This window comes from Podarcis cretensis (genome assembly GCF_951804945.1).
Source record: "Podarcis cretensis genome assembly, chromosome: 8".
Lineage (NCBI taxonomy): Eukaryota > Metazoa > Chordata > Lepidosauria > Squamata > Lacertidae > Podarcis > Podarcis cretensis.
Genome location: NC_137177.1, coordinates 78,385,656 through 78,392,883, shown reverse-complemented (window position 1 = coordinate 78,392,883; position 7,228 = coordinate 78,385,656). Strand labels below are relative to the sequence as shown.

General features: G+C 44.1%; 1 long non-coding RNA gene across 2 annotated transcripts; it reads left to right on the top strand.

Annotated features, from left to right (window-relative positions):
* Positions 1-258: 258 nt before the first annotated feature.
* On the top strand, positions 259-2,665 carry LOC307222250. Of its 2 annotated transcripts, XR_013841677.1 has the most exons (4): positions 259-518; positions 1,347-1,416; positions 1,900-2,024; positions 2,577-2,665. It is a non-coding gene; the product is annotated as an uncharacterized lncRNA (long non-coding RNA). The 2 variants fall into 2 exon arrangements; XR_013841678.1 differs by having other exon boundaries at positions 1,900-2,651.
* Positions 2,666-7,228: the final 4,563 nt, after the last annotated feature.

Sequence of the window (7,228 nt, the reverse complement as noted above, 5' to 3'; positions counted from 1 at the left end):
TGGTTGGACAAAACATGTGACTTGGCATCCTCAGGAAGATTAGCTTACTGAAATCAAGTGGATTGAGGAATAACAAAGGAAGGCAAATCTGATACGGCTTGGTGGCCTTCTACTTCTTACATGAACAAGGAAGAACGTTGACTACAACCTCCAATGAGTTGGGCTACACTCATCCCATAGATGTGCTAGAGTTGGTCCCTTCCAACTCTAGGATACTTTGATTCTGATTCACTACCTCAAATGTTCTGTGATACCAACCTTTGTGGAATGACTCTAAATGCTTTTGTTGACATTACTCGCATGGTCTCTACTGTTCTGTGTTTATTGTAGGCCTTCCAAAGCTCAGTAAAAATATAACCACAAAGTCCCCATTTCTCCTTTCAGTTGATCCAAAGTCAGCACCAAAACCAGCTCCATCCATCATGAAGCATCTTCTGATCCTGCTGTCTGTTCTGGCACTCATGAGTTGCATAAATGCCAATGATTGTGTGGGTCCAAGTACTTGTCAGAACAGCGCTGTAAGTATGAAAAACAAAGCCATCATGTCAGATGCTTGGTGAGGACATCCTTGTATCTGGAGAGGTTGGTGCATAGCAGATTATAAAATCCCAAAGTAAAGGAAGTCCAGAGCACCTCAAAAGGGTGGAGGCTTAGTGACGTCTCCAGTTGGTCTTCTGGAAATTTTGGAGCAGGAAAAGGCAAATGGTGGGGATTTGTGGAGCTCTAGGTGGACTCTGTGACCTCAAAGCAGGAAGCTTTTCTCCATTAAAAAAATCCTGTTATTATAATCATTATTACTAGTATTAGTGCAATCCATGCTCCCTAACCTGATGTGTTCCAGAAGTTTCAAACAGAGATACCCTTGGCTGTTGACCAAGCTGGCTGGGGCTATAGTCTGAAACATGCACAATCAACCACTCAGCACCCATGTAAGATTGTGGTTAATCCATATGCAAACCAATTAATTTAATGCGTGTCAATTTCATGCTCATCAATGGTCTACCACATCTTCACAGCAAGCCTACGTCCACCTCCGAGGCCACTCACTGAAAATGGTGGGCTTAGAATCATAGAACCAACTGAGTATTGTCCTTTAATGCAAGACTAAGATGAAAGACAGCCAACTTTTGTTGTATAAAGGTCATGAATTTCTCTGCAGAATTTGCATTGGTTGAAGAGTTGAGAGCCCTTAACCAAAGAGATTACCTTGGTGTCCAAACACCATTCCCAGGATTCAGAGGCATTGGGGGGGGGGTAGACAGAGTGGAATAGCTGTTCAATTGTTTTTTAAAAATTTACCTTAGACACATTCTCAGCAGTTAAGATGCATCTCTTTCTACTTCTAGCGTGGAAGAATATGTCGTTGTCGGGGGGCATCAGGCTACATAGATTACATGGAGGGAACATACAAAAGAGGTTGGTGTGAACTGGACACTTTTGGAAGATGGGGTAGAAGGATAGCAATTTTAGGGGTAATCCCCTTGGCTTGGCAGATTTCCTTTCTTCTCCAGTGAATAAAAAAGTCCTTCCACAATGAGAAATGAGATCATCACCATCCTTATGGTCTTGATCAGGGGTCACCAAACATCCTTGTTCTGAGGGCACATGAGAGAGCAGGGGAAAGTGTTGTGGGCATGACACACTTAGCAAGGCCAACGGCACACTCCAACCCATTCTATGGGCTTCAGCAGAATTGTTCTCACGAGCATCATTTTGGCACTGGGAGAGGACACTGGGGCCCAGGCATCCCATTGGCAACTTCCTGGTCAATATGACTGTCTGTTTCTAAAGTTCTTTTCATCCCAAGTGCAGGAGACAAGAATTCAGCAAGTGTAGTTTCCTTAGCAAAGAAGTATCCATGATGGGAAATTAATGACTTGCTGAATGTCTTTTGCTCAGATATTGTTAGACAGCTTGGAAGATGAGAAGGCAATCAACAGAGGATTCGGAAGAGGTGTGGAAGAGGACAATGAGGATGAGTAGAGACCTCAGAAACACACCCTAGGGGGAAAGGTTGTAGCAATGTAAGGTTATATTCAATGAAGTTCTACTCTGAGCCATTGGAATTAATGGACCTAACTTAGGCATGTTCTTTAATTTCAATGGGCCGACTTGAAGTAGGACTAACATTGTATAATGACCATTAGCACAAACAGTTTAGCAAGCTGGTTATCAGTTCAACTGAGCTTTATTTAAAAGCATATTCACAGAGCGGCTCTTGCACACATGCATCACATATCAAAGATGTTCTAATCTAATCAGACTCCTCCTCCCTATTTTGCTTCCAGCAAGATCCATGCCAGAAACTCTTAAGCCTGCCTCTATGTTTATGACCTTCCTGGAGGTGTGCCCAATGGCAACACCCCAGACTCAGAACGTCAGTTGGCTCTCCATCACTGTCACTAGATAATGCTTCTGGACTCCCCCGGCCCCTTGGCAGACTGAAAGGAGCTGGACTAAATAACTTCCAGTCCCTCTCAGCTTTCAAATTCTATGATTCCTGCTTTTTTCATAAAGAAGATCATAGTTGGCCTCTCAGAGGAATGAATCCCCTGCCCTTTTCTTTCTCCTCACAGATGTAGAGGCAGCTACTATGGTTGAAGAAAACTGAGACGCAGATTGGGATCAACCCAGATGCTCAGCAGCTTCACCAAATGATCTCAGTGGCATACTGCAAATAAATCTTAGCATTCTAGCCTCTTGTTTGGTCTCTTGAATGTGAACCTACAAGATATCTGTCCAGGAGTGTAACAGAACATTCTGGGTCCAGTATGTGGGTGGGGTCCTCCAATACACTCTCAGAAGAAGGCACAGATCTGCAGAGAATTCACATTTGCTTCCTGTGATATTCAAAGTTGTATCCTATTTTTCAGGCAAAGTAGCAGATCCTGAACTAAACCCATGATTTAAAAATACTGATGGTATAATACTTGGCCCAAAAAGATTTTCATATTCCCCCAAAAGACCTGAAGCCTTTTTACTAGCTATAGTATGAGATTAGATACCAAAGATGGCATATAATCGTTTCCTCTATGCAGCTGCTGGAGCTAGGATAGTTTGCGCCAGAAATTGGAAAGAAAGAGGTAATCCAGCAAAAGAACAATAGTTGTACAAACTGATGGAGTCTGAAAAACTTGCAAATATGACAGTCAAAATAAGGAATTAGGATGAGAGACAAATAAGGGGAGAGTCAAAGAATACCTAAGAAGATATTACACCAAAACTATTCTACAAGTATGGGTAATACTTTGAGCCACAGTTACCAACAACAAAGAAAATGATGGCAGGAGAATAGGGTGGAATAGGGTGGAAAAACTAATAAATATGCAGCAAAACAAGGTATACTTAGAATAAACCACTGAGCCTCTGGGGCTTGCTGGAAGGCCAGCGGTTCAAATCCCCACGATGGATGAACTCCTGTTGCTCTGTCCCAGCTTCTGCCAACCTAGCTGTTTGAAAGCATGCCAGCGCAACTAAATAAATAGGTACTGCTGCGGCGGGAAGGTAAACACTGTTTCTGTGTGCTCTGGTTTCCGTCACGATGTCCCATTGCGCCAGAAGCGGGTTAATCATGCTGGCCACATGACCCATGGCTCCCTTGGCCATAAGTGAGATGAGTGCCGAAACCCCATAGTTGCCCTTGACTGGACTTAACTGTCCAGGGGTCCTTTACCTTTTACCTTTACTTAGAATGTCATGGACTGATGGGTTGGGAAGTTTGCCTAGAAATAATGTATGAGGGAAAATGTATGATGTGTAAATAGAATTTGGAAAATGCATAAATAAAAAATAAAATAAAAGTATAATATTTGGCAGACAGATTGAGAACAGGTGAAGCTTTCCCCCAGAATTGTATTTCCAGAGAAGGAAAAGCCTATATCCCCAGACCTGGGAGGAAGCCCCATTATCCACAAAGAGACCTACTTCTAACAAGTCATGTATACTGTGAGTTCTCATTGAGTGCCCAGTCCTTAGCTCCTGTACAGCAGGAGGCTTGTCTAAGCCTCATTGCAAAGTTGTTACAGTTTGCATTTGTTATTGGGGGGCAGGGATCCTCTTAGACCCACCCACACCTATTGCGGAAGATCACTTCTAGGGAGTACCTGATTGCAGGCAAACCCACCTCAGGAAAGATGTGTACTTCTTGCTGGTAGAAAACAGAAGGCCAACGTGCAGCAGTTCAAAGGACTACACTGTGAGGAAGTGTAAGAAAAGGTATAATAATAATAATAATAATAATAATAATAATAATAATATCTTTATTGTCATTGCCCCCTCTTGGGGACAACGAAATTTACTTGGCTGCTCCATCCACCCAGGTAGGGCACTCCACACAAAATCAGAACAACTATAAAAACACTAATTAAAATACAGTATAACACAGCAAGGAAGATTAGATGACTTTCAAAGTCCAGGTTTCCCATTCAGGGCCGAGATCGCTCTGGAGAAGAAGCTGTTCTTGAGACGGCTCGTTCTTGTCTTCATCGTCCTGTATCTCCGTCCCGACGGCAGGAGCTCGAAGAGACAGTGACCAGGATGCGATGGATCTTTTACTATGTCCAGTGCCTTCCTATGGCACCTTGTGGCATAAATCTGCTCTAAGGTGGAGAGTGGGCAGCCAACAATGCTCTCTGCTGCCTTAACAACTCTGCACAACCCCATCCTGTCCTGGGTAGTACAGCTTCCGTACCACACACATAAGCCGTAAGTGAGCACGCTCTCAATGGCACAGTGATAGAAGGCAAGCAGCAGTTTCTGCGGAAGATGGTTTTTCCTTAGGATTCTCAAAAAGTACAGTCTCTGCTGCGCCTTCTTCACAAGCCCCCTTGTGTTGACACTACAGGACAGATCCTCTTGTAATTCAATACCCAAAAATCTGAACGTTGTTACCCTCTCCACACAGACCACATCAATCAAAAGTGGCTGGACATTGCTCTTCTGTCTCCTGAAGTCCACCACAAGCTCCTTTGTCTTCCTTGTATTTATGAGCAAGTTGTTAGCTCTGCACCACTCTGTCAGCCGCTCCACCTCATCTCTATAGTCCGTTTCACCTTCCCTTTCAGAGATGAGCCCAATCACGGTTGCGTCATCTGCAAATTTGACAACCCTATTACTAGGGTGAGCAGCGACACAATCGTACGTGTAGAGAATATAAAGGAGCGGACTAAGTACGCATCCCTGTGGTGTTCCTGTGTTAGTCTTAAGCGTATTAGAGGTATAAGGGCCCAACCGAACCCTCTGGGGGCGGTCTGACACAAAGTGCAATATCCACCCACAAAGTGATAACGGAAGCCCCAGATCTTCCAGTTTAGACATCAGATGTTGTGGTAGAATGGTATTAAATGCCGAGCTGAAATCTAAAAAAAGCAGTCTGGCATACCCCCCCCCCCCATTGCTCCAAATGTGCAAGAACGGCATGGAGGGCAATCGCCCCAGCGTCCTCTGTCGATCTTTTCGTTTTATAAGCAAATTGGAATGTGTCCAGTCCCTCTGGTAGGCAAGCAATGACATAATTTCGTACCAGCTTTTCAAAGCACTTCATGATTATAGGTGTGAGTGCTACTGGACGAAAGTCATTCAGATCTTCTGGGTTAGATTTTTTTGCTATTGGAACGATAGTAGAGGACTTTAGGCAGGATGGAACAATAGCCTGGGCTATTAAGGTGTATTAATGGAGAGGGGTTTTGCTTCATAACTTTGTTTCCAGTGAGGACACAGATAGGCTTTTTAAAGAAAGAACTTGGAAGCTCAAAATCTGAGTACCCTGTTGGCTTGGGCCCAGGACATCAGAACCCACCCACCCACCCTATCTGCCTCTTGGAGGCGCTGTGTCTTTTTCAGGAACACAAGCATTAAAAGAGCCCTTCTGAGCTCACACAGGGTACATTTCCCTCACCACTGCACTGGGTGAGATCTTATGGTCAGAAATACTGAAAGAGAAGGGAGTCCAAGATGGATGTTACTGTGAGTGCCACACTTTTAACATTTGAAAACAAAAGGTATTGTGTTCCCATGACTACCCACGGATGCAAAGCACTGCTTCTGGCCCTTTGCTGAATCAACACCTTCCATGTCTCAGCTAGCAGGGCCCGCTGGGAGATATCCAGCATCCATGCTTTCCCTAGCCTTACCAACCTCTTGCAATTGCTCCCACCTCTTGGCTGAGTGCCAAGCCACAATAGAACAACACAGTACTCTTTCAGCTCTTTGGGCTGATGCAATGTGGTGCCCTACAAATGCTTTGGATAACAGCTCTCAGGATCTCTGGCCACGTGTGTTTCCCTTGTAGCTTCCCCTGCTCCCCTGCTGGCCAGGAGTATGTGATTTCAGGATCAGCCAATGGGCTGTTGGGATTACAGATGTCTCTTCCAGGAGGGCAGAGATGCTTGAGGAAAAAGATTTGCCAGCCTTCATAAGCATTTTGGGAACACAGCCTTTGCTGAGACAGCATCTGCCATAGTAAAGAACAGTAGCTGGGAGCTGTCCAGGGTGTTGAATTGCCTTGCCATAGTTGCCTTTCCTTGTTATTACGAATTCTCCTGTGGATCCCAGAGGAGACCCTGGAGCAACAGAGAAGTCTGCTCAATCTTCAGCATAGCAAATAAGTTAGCGCCCCCCCTCAACTTTCCCTTTTCCAGGTTAAAGGTACCCAGCTTTCAACTCTCTCTCATAGAACTTGGTTTCACACACATCCTTTCTTCTAAATGTGACTGTGTACAAGGGAGAACTACTCCAAAAATAATGTTTTGGAGCTGCTGAAGTTTCCAGCTTCACTGGCATCTCCAGCTATGGGACATCACAGTAGCCCAGTCTGCGTGTTTTAAGGCATGAAATGGGTCAAGAACTTTCCCTTGAATTCCAGAGTGCAGGTCCTGTTGATTCAGCTGGTATCTAATGACCAGGGTATACCACCAACTAAAGGGAAGTTTTCCTTCTGCACATATGTTTTCCCTCTGCACATAACTGTTGCATTATGGGGAAGCATTGCTTCTTTTCTCTTGCATTCTGGGAAGTCTTGTTTAGAATCTTTTCCCTGTTTCTGCACACACTGTACAGACCTGTTCCAAACACCAAGACATTCCTTTGCTCAATTCATCTTAAAGTTCGTGTTGACCTGTTCTCCTTGCATAGCCGAGCACATCTATAGAACTTGATTACTGTATTCTTTCATGTTATGATCAATCATTAGTAATTGTTTTATGCTATATCAATCTTTAGTTATAATTTA